At 40.6% G+C, this 15,814-nt stretch overlaps 1 long non-coding RNA gene across 1 annotated transcript; it reads left to right on the top strand.

Annotated features, from left to right (window-relative positions):
• The first annotated feature begins 2,795 nt into the window (after positions 1 to 2,795).
• Positions 2,796 to 14,356, top strand: LOC142796253 (uncharacterized). The gene is made up of 4 exons (XR_012893652.1): positions 2,796 to 3,128; positions 6,021 to 6,128; positions 9,672 to 9,881; positions 14,039 to 14,356. It is a non-coding gene; the product is annotated as an uncharacterized LOC142796253 (long non-coding RNA).
• Positions 14,357 to 15,814: the final 1,458 nt, after the last annotated feature.

The following is a 15,814-nucleotide window of genomic DNA, read 5'->3' as shown; positions in this document are numbered from 1 at the left end:
CGTTTACGGAATGCTTCTTATAAAGTATAAGGAAGGATAAGGAAATTGTATGGCGTATACGGAAAGCTTTTTATGGAGTATACGGAAAGATAAGGAAAATGTATGGCATATATGGAAAGCTTTTTATGGAGTATATGGAAGGATAAGGAAAGATAAGGAAACTTATGGAGCATACGGAGAGTTCATGATGGAAGGATAAGGAAAGTGTATGGAGTGTACAGAAGCTTTCATAAGGAAAATGCAGAATGTAAGGTCTTACGGAAATATACAGATTTTGTAAGGTGCTTACGAAAATGTGAAATAGTGCATGAAAGGCATGTGGATTGTTGCAAAAATGTGGAAACTCTACAGTTGTTGTCACATTTTAAGCAGGAAATTCGAGCTCTATAAAGTTATAAATGAATGCACAGTGACATATATAGTACAAAAGAATAACGCAGGCTAGTCTGTGTTGTCAGTCACCGCTGTTCGCCCTTTTCCAGAATGAATACAACTTCTGCAGATGACCAGGTGCTAAAATCTGTCACACGGAAAATGTGTCATTCACAAGGAATGACAATAACTGTCATTTTACTTGCATGCTGTCACACGAAAACAAATAAAGCAAAAGAAGCATAACTTCAAGGGCTCGTTTTTTTGTAGAAACAATAATAATGAGAACTAAATTCAATGTGAATGAACTTGTCAATATTAATTAAACTGTTCTCATTAGTATTGGCAAAGAGAAATGTCATTTTAAAATATCGACCATGAGCTTAGCTCTCCTGAGCACCGACAAAAGAAATGAAAATCTATGAAAACTAATTGCATGTAGCCTAAAAATATTTTTTTATTGATAGTATATGCTCCTACAATATAAATACAGCTATACACAACTTGCCACAGCTTCACGACAGAAACGAGGTAGGGGCAGAGGGAGTGGTCAGAAAAATAATTAAGTATGAGAGCACAACTGATATGTACAAACACATAATGGTGCTCATCACTGATGCACGGATGGTCGTGTATAGAGCTGGATCGTTTTGAGATTTTCAAAAGCATTGTTTCAGACCACCATGCAGATTCCGCTTCAATTGTAGTGCTACATAAGACACAACTTATGAGCCAGCTTTAATGAATAAGAAGATTATAGGTTAAACAAATGCTTTAAAATATATCTTATCATGGCTGCATGGACGCATACAAGCTATGTAAAGCGCAATAAAGTGAGGACGCATGAGCTTCTCTTGATGCTTCAGTTCTACATAGATGCTTCAACTGTGCTGCAAAGAAATTTAACCAATGTCTGTGTGTGCAACATTGTCCATTTTAAACTATATATATATATATATATATATAAAATTCCTAGTGCGAGTTAAGCTACGTATCACTCCATAACTCTTCCTTTTATTAAGGGCAATTTTTCAAACAATCAACATTATTCATTTTCTGTCTGATGACTTCGTGCCCGCAATTGTTGGTTTGGCTCGATCACAATTGTGCAGCCCTTATTTTGGAGGAATCAAAAAACATCAACCAAAATATATTTTGGAACTGCTTCTCGGTGATATTGCCTTCCCTCAACTGCCACGCCTTGAGATGAGTCATATAGCAAGTCTCGCGCATACCTAGAGCCTACCCTTGAAGAAACTGGTCCGGCTGTGAAATGCTCAGTTTTTTCTCAAATAAACTTTTTGGTTTGAGTTTTCTCACTTCTCGAGTCCCTTCACAATCAAGCAGACCCATTGTTCCCGTTAGTCCTTAATTTTGTTATATTATGAAATAAATAAAAAAATTAGTAATGAAAATAAAATACTAATAACTGTTGCACAAAAAACACAGTCCCACATACGTACTTGAACGCAATATTGCTTTTATTTTGTTTTAGAACCTAAGGCATTAGAAAAGATAGCAGTACAATAAAAACGTTGAAAAAAAAACAAAACGTTAGACTTGGCGGGACTCGAACCTGCGCGACTCAGTTGTGCTCGCGTACGTGAACTGAGTGCGTTAGCTTGCTAAGCTATTCGCGCTGAAGAGTGCACATGAGTTTAAGTTATGCATATAAATTTGCTTTTTACACGCTATGTGTTGGCATATTTATGTACGATATGCGATCGTATCTATTGTTGTGTGCATATGTTTTGTGATTGTATATACGTCACATGCTTTTCGCATGTCTTTCAACTATAGATTGCTGCCCCGCCGCGGATGAAAACAAGTATTTTTCCACACACACACACACAAGCTTGAGCAGTTGAAGGTTGTTTCCCGGGCTCTCTTGCAATTCAGTCGGCTACCACAGGGAATTAGAGTGATACGCCAATAATCCCTGCATCTAGCTGTATTCCACTTAGTAGCTCTATCACTTGATGACAAATCGAGCGCGGGGCGTGACGCTATTGCGCACGACCATGCCTCGCGTAGTGGCGACATCAGCTGATTGCGCCGGCCCGCTTGCTTCGATTTGCTTCAGAGCAAAGAAATGTCATACCTTGAAAGATTGCGTACTGCACTATGTCAAAATGTTACTGCTTTGTAGCCATCCTATGATTCATTGAGAATTGATAACTCTGATATCACTACTGTAGAGCTTTGCGTCGGCGACACGCACCGAACGTGAAACCGCACTACGTCTGTCGTAGAAGCAGTAGGAGGCTGTCGTCTGCTAGAACAAAAACAAAACAAAGACCTGCGAAAATATTCATAAGTTGTAACTTGTTTTTTGAATAACCGTTTATCACTTTTAAAGTTGTTTTGCCACATAACATACATTTTTTTTTCAGTTTATAGTAGCGACAGATGTTTTTTTTTATTTTTCTCACACAGATATCCAAGTCAAATCCATTCACAGCTAAAGCCACATGTTGTTTGTCTTCTTTGTTTCTGTGGGCATGCCGTTTCGGTGCGTGTCTCATGTGTTCGCGCTGCTACACACGAGAGCACGAATTGTTAAATTTACGCAAGGAAGCGTCGTTCCTCGTTCGTGTGATGTGCTAAGATTGCGCCCTATTCCCGCGGTTGTCCGAGTGCGGATCAAGTGCGAGTCGTCCAAGGAATCGGCGGGTTGGGCGGGCGCTCGAAGGACACCGAGGTGACGGCTGACGCCTGTGGTCGCTTCCCTCAGGACAGTGTGAAAGAAACTAAAGGTAAGGGGGACACTTTTTTATGTAGACCAAGTATGCCACTCAGTGCAAGTGTGTGTTGCTGCACTCGAACGAGGCGTCGTGAAACGGCAACCTTACGCGCCTTTGCGAGTGCGGTTGCCGATTCGCTTTGACAACGCTAACGCCAGCAGAGCCATGGCGCATCGGCGCGGCCTTACTGAAGCTAATTCGAGACAACTGCGGCAACATGCATGTGTATGGTGATCGATTTTTTCATATGTGCAATGTAGTGCGGAAGACGCACACGGCGCTTGCTTTGCTACGTTGTTGATTAAACGAAGCCTGCAGTGCCATTTGATGCAAAGCAGCATTTTGTTTACGTTCGCGGGCGATACAATTTGTAACTTGGCTCGATTCACCTAGCCAACTGCCTAAGTGGGTTGATTAGCATACGTTCACGGTAGAGCGTTATTATGCCCCTAAACAGTGGCGTGTGCTTGTTAAAAGATGTAATGTGTGTGCCTAGTGTAGAGAGAGAGAGAGAGGTGTTCGTGCAAATTGCATGTGTACCTGCAAGACGCCTTTGCTTGTAACTAATAATGTACAGGCCAGCACCTACACTGTACGCCTGACTTTGAAGAAAACTTGCATGCACAATGTGAGATTTTGTAATCTGCCAGAGTTGCTTTTTATAAAATAATACACTGCCAGCATGTTCAAAATATGTTTCGCTGCTGTGTGGCAGGGGTGCGGTTATCACGCTGTTGTGTAGTTGCTGATGCAAGCACTTATAGTTTTGATGCGTTAATATTTCTCATCTAACTCATCAGGTTTTTGGCTGTTTCAGCACAAACAAGGCAAAGAGAGAAGGAAGACGGGTAATGACAGGACCAGTGCCGACTTTTGTTTGCAGGAGAATACCCATGTTGGTGTATTTATTGTGACAGCCTTTCTGTGTTGCTTTTTTGCCCAATTTATGCAACAACACAGTTGTCAGCAATATGAGAGAGAACACTGAAATTAGCTTTTAAAGATCATGGTGACTAAATGCCTGGTAACTCACAGCACAAAGTAAAAACAAAAGACATCAGTATGATCAATGTGGATGAGTACAGTCTTGCATCTAAAAAATATATTGTGCAAAATGTTGCCTAAGTAAGAAACCTCTCTATGTTTGCAAATAGTGTGACGTCACTTCGAGCACCGTGCCAGCCATTCCCTTCCTCTGTGCAAGGGCTGGTTGGCAAGGAAGTTGTTTGTGACGTTCCTGATAGACCACTGAGATGTATGCGATTCTAAACCTGTAGCCTAATATATACGTAATCTTTTGTGCAGTTACATCGCTGCATCTGACACCTACAACTTATTTGCATATTTACATTGCTCCCTTAGGACTTAACACACAAACTTGTTGTTTGCATTGTCACTTCATGAATATCGAGCGGTAGAGGTACTGAGTATATGTGAAACAAGAATCTCTGCTTATTACATGAAGAAATATGAGGCCTTCGATAAAACGAGTTATACCTTTATTGAGCTTGCGTACTCGTCAGGGCGATTCATACATGCAGCTCAGCAAATGGTATCTTCCAGCCCGGTGACCTTGCAATTTTTTTCTGCACACAGCGTAAACACCGAGATGTACCCACTCGCAGATGGTCACGTCAAGTGCATATTTACCTTGACTAAAATGTCGAATCAAGTTTTTTCATCGACCGGTCCCTGCCATGAGTGCTAGTCTTCGCAAACAAGACACATTGTTATTGACACTGCACACACCACACTCAGTATTCTCAGTTGAACCGATATTCTCAATACCTTTCAATGCACACTACATGCCGCAATCAACAGTGCACATTTTTGAAGACTATGCCGCTGTTGCTCGCACAGGCCACCACGTGTTCACTTCTTCAAGATAAACAGACAGCGTGGCAAATATTTTACCACACAGTTTACCACACAGCTGGATGTTTGCTGACACATACTACAGCTAATGTCGACATTGTAACGTGAAGTGTAAGCTTTGAAAAATTAAAACTTGCCCCAAACACCGCACGACTGTACCGGGCTGAGCCACCAGCGGGAGTGTTTTTCCAGCCACACCTTTTACATGTGCCAGTGACATCATGCTGTGACGTACCTCGGTAGGGGCCTATCGCTGCATACTTTATGTGAATGAGGGTCCTGTTAGTGAAAGCAGGCATTGTTGATTTCATAACTTGTTCATGCCCAACTGGACCTTCATTTGCACAAGTTGTCTGACTGATATTCAGGCGAACTTTTGTGTAATAAATTATACAGTTGGCAGTCTGTGCTTTCCCCATACTGTTGTTACTGGTGTTTCTTGTTGTTACTTTGCACTGCTCATTACTACTCACCTACACAAACTAGCCTATCTTGCCGCTGTTTTGGACAAGATGCAGCAGGCAAGTGCGATAGTGTTCATAACTCTAAATTCTCAAGCAAAATTTTTCGTTTCATATTCAGTTAGTTGCATTCATATCAGTACATTATAAGAAATCATTGATTAAACATGAATCCGTGTTCCTTTACATAATGCTCACAACTTTTATATCAAATTGAATGGTGTTTATAAAAAACATGGGTTTTAGCTAAACTTCATGCTCTTTTCTCGAAGAGCTGACAAAACGCTATTGCATGCTTACTTGCCATGAATTGGACTGTGTTCTAAATACATTGCAATTCTTCACCGGACTGCCAGTACACTTCACATTGGGGGAACATTTAATAACCATGGATTGATTAAGAACGGAAAGAAAGAAGCGGCAGGCCGGGATACTTGATATTGGCATCCGTTTTGCTACCCAGCGCATTATCATGCAAACTTCCTATAGAGTGCTTATGCGTCTTGCATGTGTGTCTGTAAACCAAGAACTTTGGGTAGAACTATATTTATCTTACAAATGGTTGCAGGACTGTGGAGGCTGTAGGGCTGCTTAGGAATGGTGGAATCCCTGGACGTGTTCAACCTTGCTGCATCAGCTCCTTGGTGTTTTCACGGCATCTTTACAGATGTGTTGGGTGAGTAAAGCAAGCAGGTTTCAACACAAGGAAAAGTATAATATGGCAGCACCTCTTGTGCGGGCCTTACATCCCAAGTATATCAAATATTTATCTTGCCTTGTGGCCTGTAATTTTTAAAGAGACACTTCTTTTTGCTTTATATTTGAGTCTTGATGCTTCGACAGCAATGTATTTGTGTTTGACAGCAAGTGTTCTTGAACAAATATCTGATCTCAATGATGACAAAACACCCTTCATACTTGGTCCTTAGCATAAGCTAGCACTTATCTGTAGCAGATTCAATTATTCATTTTTTGCTGGGATGATAATGGGCAAGTAGCAAAGGCAAGTTCAGATAGGAGTGATCGGTGACGTCTGTTTAGGCTCTCCCATATTGCTTTGCAACCAGAGTTACTTGTGGCCACATATACAATGAAGCCACATGACGTGCATTCTAAATGAGATTACCATATCACATTTCACTGCATCTTAGTATGTGCCAAACAAATGCAGATATCATTAGCTTGCCACTATAAAGGAATCCTAAACCAACACAAGGTTGAAATTTAGTCGTGGTGTTGCAGCTGTGTATGACTCTACAATGGATACATAACCGTGATAATTTGTCTATATGTTGTCGCAATAGTAATGTTACACACATTGTACGATACAAAAGAGGTCCTCGCTTATTTCGCTTTTTTTCGCTATGCTTCTTTCTTGTCTCTTCTTGCCATGTGCTCCTCCTCACTGTACAAGGAGCAAGAGCAGTGGGCATACAAAAAAATGTATTTAAAAAAAATGTTGTAAGGTGAGCACTGAAAAGCTGAACACTTCCAAACGGCTCAAAGAGGTAAAGGTATTGTTTCTAGCTACTTTTTGGGCACCCATAGCTAGTTGTGCTGCTGCAGTTAAAAAATAAGTTAAATGTTAAAAATTAATTGGAGATGGTTTGGCACCCATAATTGCAGTTACATACAGAACTAGGTTTCAATGCGTAAGCAAAATCTGTTTACTCTAAATCAATCCTAATGATATCTGAAATTCAGGAAATATTCACAGAAAAGCTCAGGAAAAGGCTAAGTGGTTGCCCCTTGAATGTGAAGGAGATACCCTTCTTCTAAAAGTTCAATAGACAGTCTAGTAGTCTCGATATTACATGCACTATAAAATATTCTGGTGTGGTGCTTTTCATGCATGTTATAATGAGAGGGTTTTTTAATAGAACTGTTGTCACTTTGCCCTGCATTGCTGAAATTGTTCACATAGTTATAATACATGAATCACTTTATGCCTTTTGATTTTATGCAAATGGTTTGCTTACCCAGTCGGTTTAACTTGATTTGGATAAAATCATAAATGCTCTAAGATTTTTTTTTACTATACAGCAGGTTTATTTTTAAAATACGCGACCATTGATGTGAACGCAGTTGGTGGCGTGCTTGATTAATCCTTCACTATTACCACTCTAACTACACCTGCTACAGTGCATAGTGTGACAAAAGTAATGGTACTTAACATTACTGGCAGCATACACTTTTATGTCTCATAATAGGTTAAAAAGCCTGGTAAAAATGTGTGTACGTTTTTTTTTTTCACTCCAACTAAATATTCTGGTCTACTCAAAGTAGCTTCCACTCTTTTAAGTTCCTCAAACTTTTAGGTGTTCAAAAGAAGTATCAATGCCATATACTTTCTTTGTCAGCCTACTCACCACTCTAATAATGAGAATTACCTGACATTACCCAGTAAAATAAAGGAATGTTATAAAAAGTAATGTCAATTCAATTGTCAAAAAACGTTGCCAAGTTACGTTTTTGTTCACTTTTCTTTTCACAATTTTGTTAAAGTTACTTTTGATAACATCCCCTATAGTTTGTTTGGCATCATTTTCTGCTAGTTCTCATTATAATGTGTTCAACAAAGACAACAAACCTTTAAATTTATAGTTCTTTCTTTTACTCATGAATCTGAAACAGTGAATCTCAGTAATCTTAGCGGTGTGTGACTTTTTTTTTTTTTTTTTTTTGATCAGTTGTGCATGTGTTCAAGTACATGCATTTAGGTGGGAGGGCGAACTATTGCCTCCTCCTGTGACTAGCAGATTTTCTGAGAACGGACAGATGCATAATGCTGCCAAAGAAGTATAGGGATATTGGAAGTAATCGTAATGTGATTGCAATCGTAATGTAATTGCCAGTAGGCAAAAAAAAAGGTGTCCCACACTCGCCATAATGGTAACAGGCAGCGCTGACTGACTCTTCCATGTATAAATGCACATATATACCATACAAAATGGAAGAGGGATAGCCACCATGGTAGCTCAGTTGATAGAGCATCGGACATGTTATTCGAAGTTCACAGGCTCGGTCCCTGTACAGGGCAGGTTATCTTTTTTTTTTTTCCTGCCCCGCCATGGTGGTCTAGTGGCTAAGGTACTCGGTTGCTGACCCGCAGGTCGCGGGTTCGAATCCCGGCTGTGGCGGCTGCATTTCCGATGGAGGCGGAAATGTTGTAGGCCCGTGTACTCAGATTTGGGTGCACGTTAAAGAACCCCAGGTGGTCAAAATTTCCGGAGCCCTCCACTACGGCGTCTCTCATAATCATATGGTGGTTTTGGGACGTTAAACCCCACAAATCAATCAATATCTTTTTTTCCTTCTACTTTTCTTTCTTCACAATTACAACACTTCTATTCTTCTTGAAGATTTTCTGGTGTAAAAAAGGTACCTTATAATCTGAAGAGGCAAACAGAATGTGCCAGTTGTACGAGTTAGCTCTTGTAGTGGTTACAAGTAAGATATGTTTTGAAGAATAAATCACTCTGCCACTTGCCTAAAGAATGGCTACAGGACATGGCGCTGGATGCACTTTGTTATTTTTGAATCAAGCTATCTTGTATTCTATTTTTATAAATTACATGGGATACACATGACGGTATCACACACTTACGCCACAAAGATTATGCAGCGAACAATGTTATAAATGTGAAATTGCATAAGGATAAGGTGAAAACTGCACCCTCAACGAGAATGTACAGAAAGCACAGGGTGCAGGCGTCATTCCTTCTGCCCGTGCTTTTCAAGTGCGAGCTGTTTTCACCTCGTTCTGACCAACTAACTAGATTGAGATGTGTTGTTATAGTGCAAGAGGATGCTCCACGGGAAACTAGGTTTGTCTCAAAGTCTGTGTGTGTCTTTCAACCTATATGGTGCCCGGTTCAAGAGTTCATGCAGACCAGATCGTGTAAAACAGGACCGTGTAAAATGGACCGTGTAAATAAAATAAAATCGACCATGTAAATAAACAGGATCGTGTAAAATGTCGTTTTCGTGTGCAACTGTAGTTGTGGTTGTGCTGAATGACCTTTCTTTATATACACTGCATAACAAACTTGCTTCTTTAGAGTCGAGTGCATCTTCGGATCGATTGTAAATGTTTGCATATGCGAGGCCTTAAGTTTTATAAGAAATTCCTCAGTGTGCCACGAGGAAATGTGTGTTCAGCGAAAATTTGTATATCATTATATACAACTCTCAAAGCCTCGTCTACAACTTTATGCAGGTTGACCTTGAGCAGAAAACGAGGAGCGGCAGCAGCCCCCAGAAAAGAGCAAGCACCCTCCAAGCTCCCGTAGCTCTCTTCGACAGGAACAGCAAGGTCACTGTGTGGCATTGAAAACCATTGCAAGGAGTGCCTTATCAGTACACTGTGCTGCTCTTTCATCGCAGAAGACGAAGTTGACCACTCCAGAGGAACTTCACGCTGTGTATTGTGAGTGCTTCAGTGGTTTTGTTTTTGTCCAGCCAGCAGTTAAGAAATCATGTGTCAGATTCAGCCAGGATGGCTAGAAGGAGTCGGGCAGGCATGTTTGGACATTTGTCTAGCCAAGTAGTGCTAATTTTCGCACTGGTCCTGTTGGAGTTACTGCCACAATCACAGAAGCTACGTCACCTCTCTAAATGTACAGATGTGTCGGGGAAGATTAGCTGCATTAGGTTTTTCTATAACCGATAGCTGCCAACGTTCTTCATTATACAGGAGTTTTGTTCCTCACTTATGGGTGTAAAGCCCTCTGCAGAAAAAATGCAACACGTCTACTTCCAGAAGACTCCAAGGCCCAACTTGTAGGTTTTTTTGGCTTGTATCATAAGCACCTCGTTTGGGGTACATGAACATTTTATGAACATGTACAGCGAAAATTTTGGGTGGCTGGTCGTTTTGTCGTTATCTTGTTCCTCGCAGTATTCTTAAGCATGTTGTGCATTACGTTGTCAATCTGGTTCATGTGCTTAGAAGACATTACGAAGTTTCAGGCTACAGTATAAAAAGCCTGGAAGCAAGCTATCAATAATTTTTTAACAGAGTTGCTTAATCTGATACATGATACATCACTAAACTTTCGTGCGTATTCATCAATGTAAGCTCGTCTTAGTGTTATCCAAAATGAAGATGTGAGTCGACAGATGGAAACATCTAGTGGGGTAATCGGGGTGAACAGTAGAAGTGCTTCAGACAGGCTGGCCGATGTTGCGATAGGAGGACCTATTTTTTAGAAGTCACCTTGTCATCCTTGGCGTGTTACTTTAAATGGGGTCAGTAATGACATCATCTTTTGGTATAGGCGTGTGTGCCTGTTGGAAATGTTTGTCTGAAAAAAAAAAAACTATAACGCAGAAGAGTGCAGCCCTTGCTTCTTTTCAAGTTAGGTTGCGCTGATACAAAGTGTTCTCCTGTCGGAGGTTGGGGGTAAGGGAAGCAAAAAAAAAGATAAATGATAGAAAAGAAGAAACAAGAAGAAAGAAAAGGGGAATGCAAAGTAAAAGTAGTGCTACACTGCTCCTACTTTGCATCTCCCCTTTTCTTCTTTTTTTCCCTTGTTTTCTTTTTTCACATTTTTTGTTACATTTGCATTGTCCCATCTAGTGCATGAATCAATGACACATGGCTTTGCTATAGCAAAGATGCCTATGTGGTGTTTGATTGAACAGTGCATTGTACTTCATTTAGTTAATTACAGACTGATCAGTCTTGCAATAAGTGCTTCCTGTCTATCACCACACATGTTCAATTGAAAAGTTTGTGCTTGGCTCTTAGTATGCTGGTATATAGCTTGTGTCTTGGACTACTCAAAATGGATGTTATTTTGCTGCTGTTTATGGTAATGAATTTATCCAATATGAAAATATCTTGCCTTGTGAACTTTGTCGGACCTGCCTTTCTTTTTCTTTCCTATGCAGGCATTGTATGTGAGGGAGGCAGTAACAGAGAGGTGATAGCTTGAGATTCGGAAGAATAAATGCTGGCAGTGAGGCAATTACGCATCAAACATCCCAGCCATTTTGCCAACCGTCCTAAATGTGTTTTGAAAAAAAAAATATTGTGCTCGTTTACTGTATTTTTCTGAAAACAGCAAAATGCTAAAGTATATCGCAGAGAACAAAATATTAGGCCACGTTGGTGCCTTGTGGACTTCCCAGGATGTCGTCTGGGTGTTGTTTGTAAAAAGTAAAGTGTTTCAAAAATACTGCCTCTTCTACACCAAATTCGGTCTTGGTATTAAGTAAAGGTTATCGTGTGTAGTGCATGAAGCTCAGTAATATGAGTGCAATTTTTTCGCCACATCAAAAGCAAGGAAGCAGTTCTCTTTATATGGCAAGTTATATGATTACACTTTGTCTTAAAGTAGAAATGAATTTTTGAAGTTTTCTTATGATGGCTGTTTTCTGCATTTGATGCACGACAGCTTCCGTTCTGAAGTTCCCCATGGCCCTCAATAGGAGACTTCAAAAATCATTTTCCTCATTTAAACAAAAATTGTAATGATAACACTTGCCATGTAACAAGAACTGTTTATTTGCTTTCAACTTACATATAAAAGTAATTTTCAATTAGACAAACACACAGCTCAAATTGCATCTCAATGTGGACAAAAACGATTATATAGTGATATTTGTAATCTGGACCTAACATTATTTTTTTCGTAAAATATAACTTCTGTGCAGTGAGTATTTGTGGCTCAAATATTCATACAAAATGCAGTATTGCCATACAAGAAATGCAAACGATAAACAGTTTGGCTGAATTCTTCAAAGCCTATGTAGCAGAAAAATTGCACTAATGTTACTTGACTTCAAATACTTTAAGAAGCATCTTTACTTAATATGTAAATCAAATTTGATATGGCAACAAAAACCGGTACTTTGAAATTTTTCTCACAATTAACACCCGCACGACATTCTGCGAAATTCTGAAGGTACCCACGTGACCACTACTCTTTTCTTTTCAAAACATTTCTGCAAATAACTATTTTCAGAAGAGCAAAATACCATCATTTTTTAAACTATACATCTGTGATGGTCGCCAGGCAGTATGATTTGTATGTTTGGTGTAGAATAGCCCAGTGCAAAAAACAACAAATGGCTGAGCATCCTTTGACGCTCGGGCAATTTCGAAAGCATTTGTTTGTTAGCAGCAATTCAGTTAAGCCCTTGTCTTTATGCTTAGGCCCAGAAACAAAACACAAGTAACTAAAGTAGTCCTAAGAGTCATGTAGTCTCACTGTTCCAAGGCTTGTGGAGCCTAATTTAGTGCAAGCTTCACCATTTTTTAAAAATTCAGATTCAACCAACAGGTTTTGGAGGCACAGTGCATTTTCAGCTAACTTGTTTCACACCAGTTACTTAGATAAAAAGCGGAAAGTAGAGGTAAAAATACCATTTTAAAGGCATTGTAGGTAATAACAAAAAGGACTGCTTTCTTTTTTTTGTGTGGTGCTTTGCCTGAACGCTGTGCTTTTTGTGGTATAGTTCATTGTCTAGTGAACATAGGCCTTAAAAACTAACATTAGCCATGTTGAGGTCGATTTCTTGGTTATAGTCATAGTAGCCATATAAATAATTATGACTTCAAACTTGATTGTTCTTTTGAAGATTTTTTCCTTGCATAATGATATTTGAGAGTCTTAGTCAATTTTGTTATAAGAAAACGTGATGTCATAATAGGGTCACTTTTTGTAGAGTCGTTCAGTTCTACCTTACCTTTTACATTCCTAATAGAGCAGTTATTTTCAATATCGGTATTTAAAATGGAATGAGCATGCTGTATGTAGTAAGGTGTAAGCACTTACAGATAGCACATGCACCCAACTTTTCTGTTGGCAGTTTATTTCTGTTATTCTTGATTTATATGTGGGGTTTCACGTCCGAAAACCACTATATGATTATGAGAGACGCCGTAGTGGAGGGCACTGGAAACTTCAACCACTTGGGGTTCTTTAACGTACACCCAAATCTGAGCACACGTGCCTACAGCATTTCCGCCTCCATCGGAAATGGAGCCGGGGTTTGATACCGCGACATGCGGGTCAGCAGCCGAATTTCTGTTACTCTTGCTCCCCTATATGTGTGCAGTTCGGTTATAGTTATCTGGCTTGCACAGATTTTTAATGGCACCTGCCTGGTCCTGCTTGCTTTCATGGTGATTTTAACCTTCATAAGTTGCATAGGTTTAACTCTCAAAATTGTTCAAGATGCCAATTTTGTGCACAAACTGTATAGTACAAAGGCAGCATATGTACATGCACACACTATTAAATGAACATTGAGAGCTTTCGCTTGCAGTTCCTAAAGTTTTACTGTGCAGGAAGCATTTGAATCATAATTTCATAAGGACTTATTAATCGATTATCTCTACCATTGAAAATCGTGACAACCTAGTTATTTTCACTGTGATAAGCATGCTGTTTTTTTTTTTTTGATGTGACAGAACTAATTTATACACTCATTCCTTCTATTATTCACATATGCATAACATGAAGAATTGTGTGCCTTAAATTTTCAGTTTCATTCTGTGTGTTATATTTCTTGTGCATGTAAACTATTGTGCTAACATGTGTCTCTGACATTATTTGTGCCAATTTTCATTTCCAGGTGCCTATGAAAGACACATAAGTTCTATCGCAGTGACCTTCGAAATTTACAGTGGTGCCGGAGCCTCAAGCAGCATTTCGCCGATCTCCACAAGGCATTCATGAGATAAACACAGCGCCACACTTTCATAGTGCTATGATTATTATTTATGTTTATACATTTCGTTCTAAAATTGCTGTTACATTGTGCCACCATCCAGTGGCTTAGGTGGAGCTCGTGAAATTGCGGTGCAGTCACCTCATTTGTGTACGATCAACACTGCAATGTCACTATTCACAGCTGGAGCATACAGACAAATAAAAAAACATATTGATTGTAGCAGGGCTGATGTGTATATTAATGCTTCTCTATTGATAATAACTTTATAAGTTCTTTAAGTCTTGCATAGAACACTGCAATGATGTGTTGCAATGTAACCACCATTTATGATCGCTAGCATGTTAATTTAGTAGTTTTGTAATGTATTTTATTTAAAAGGTAATATTGCTTCCGCATCACGACAATTAGTAAGATGCCGATGATTCAATCCCTCATCATGCACATTTAGGAAATATTGTGATTTGTACACAGTATTGCATGTACTCAAGATGTGGACGTCTATTCAATTTACACATTATATTGCTTTGCACTAGATTCAGACGTAACATGCACATATTTCAGTAATTTCCACATGATACGTCTTTCCATAAGATGTGGAGTCCGCATCATACGTCTTATGCGGAGTCCGCATCATACGTCTTCCATATTCCAATAATTCCGTATGTGAGGTCTCCGCATCTTACGGAACAAAATGCTTCTGCGAGTAGTTTGTGGCAGCCGCGTGCGCTACTCTCAGGGCCTAGTGCTGTCGAGGAGTGTTGCTGGCACTACACGTACTCGGTGTGTTGGCGCAGTCGCTGCTGGGCGCCAGTAGCGGCAACAGCCGCTTTCTTTTTGGATCCTTGACCCTGGCGCTTGGTAACGCGTCCGCCACCTGCTGCCGTCTTCTTTCCAGTTCCCTGGCCATGGTGCTCAACAACTTGGCTGCTCGTCGCTTCCGCTTTCTTTCTGCCTCCTTGGCCTTAGTGTTCGGTGATGCGGCCGCTCGCTGCTGCCGTCTTTTTTCCGCTCGCCTGGCCTTGGTGGTCGGTGACGCGGCCGCTCGCTCTCGTCGCTTTCGTTCCGCCTACCTGGCCTTGGCAGCTGGTGACGCAGCCACTCGCTCTCGCCGCTTCCGTTCCGCATTCCTGGCCTTGGAACCCGGTGACATGTTAGCCCGCCGCTTGCGCATTCGCTCCCTCTGCTTCTGGCGCTTGATATGAAGGGAATCCTCATTCTTAGGGAGATTCTCCGAACCGCTTCCCTTAGAATCACGACCACGCAACGTCCAACGAATTCTTACACTAATTTCCCCCGTCGACAGAAGCGGCTAGCCTGGCCGCGAATTACGCTGTGGAACGCATACGATAGGGCTTGAAACGCGAAACGTGCACAATCTCTGTCCCGTGGCAGCGTTGGTCAATGGGGGCATGAACAAGTGTGACATGGTAGTTCACCGGTGAGGTCTGTTCGACAACTTAATAGGGGCCAAGATAGCGTGACTCAAGCTTCTCGCATAAGCCAGGCGTTAAAAGAGACCAAAGATACCGGTTGGGTATCCGCATACCACGACACTGCAGAACCTTGGGTTAGGAGGACAGGCTCCGGGGTAGGATTCAGGCCAAGGATTATCGCAGCACTGTCTTTGAACCACACCAGGCTGGAGCATTACATGGGCCCAATGGCATTACGTTAAAT

The sequence above is a fragment of the Rhipicephalus microplus genome, chromosome 2 (genome assembly GCF_043290135.1).
Source record: "Rhipicephalus microplus isolate Deutch F79 chromosome 2, USDA_Rmic, whole genome shotgun sequence".
Taxonomy (NCBI): Eukaryota; Metazoa; Arthropoda; class Arachnida; order Ixodida; family Ixodidae; genus Rhipicephalus; species Rhipicephalus microplus.
Note: the sequence above shows the minus strand (reverse complement) of the source record. Positions and strands in the feature narration are given on the sequence as shown.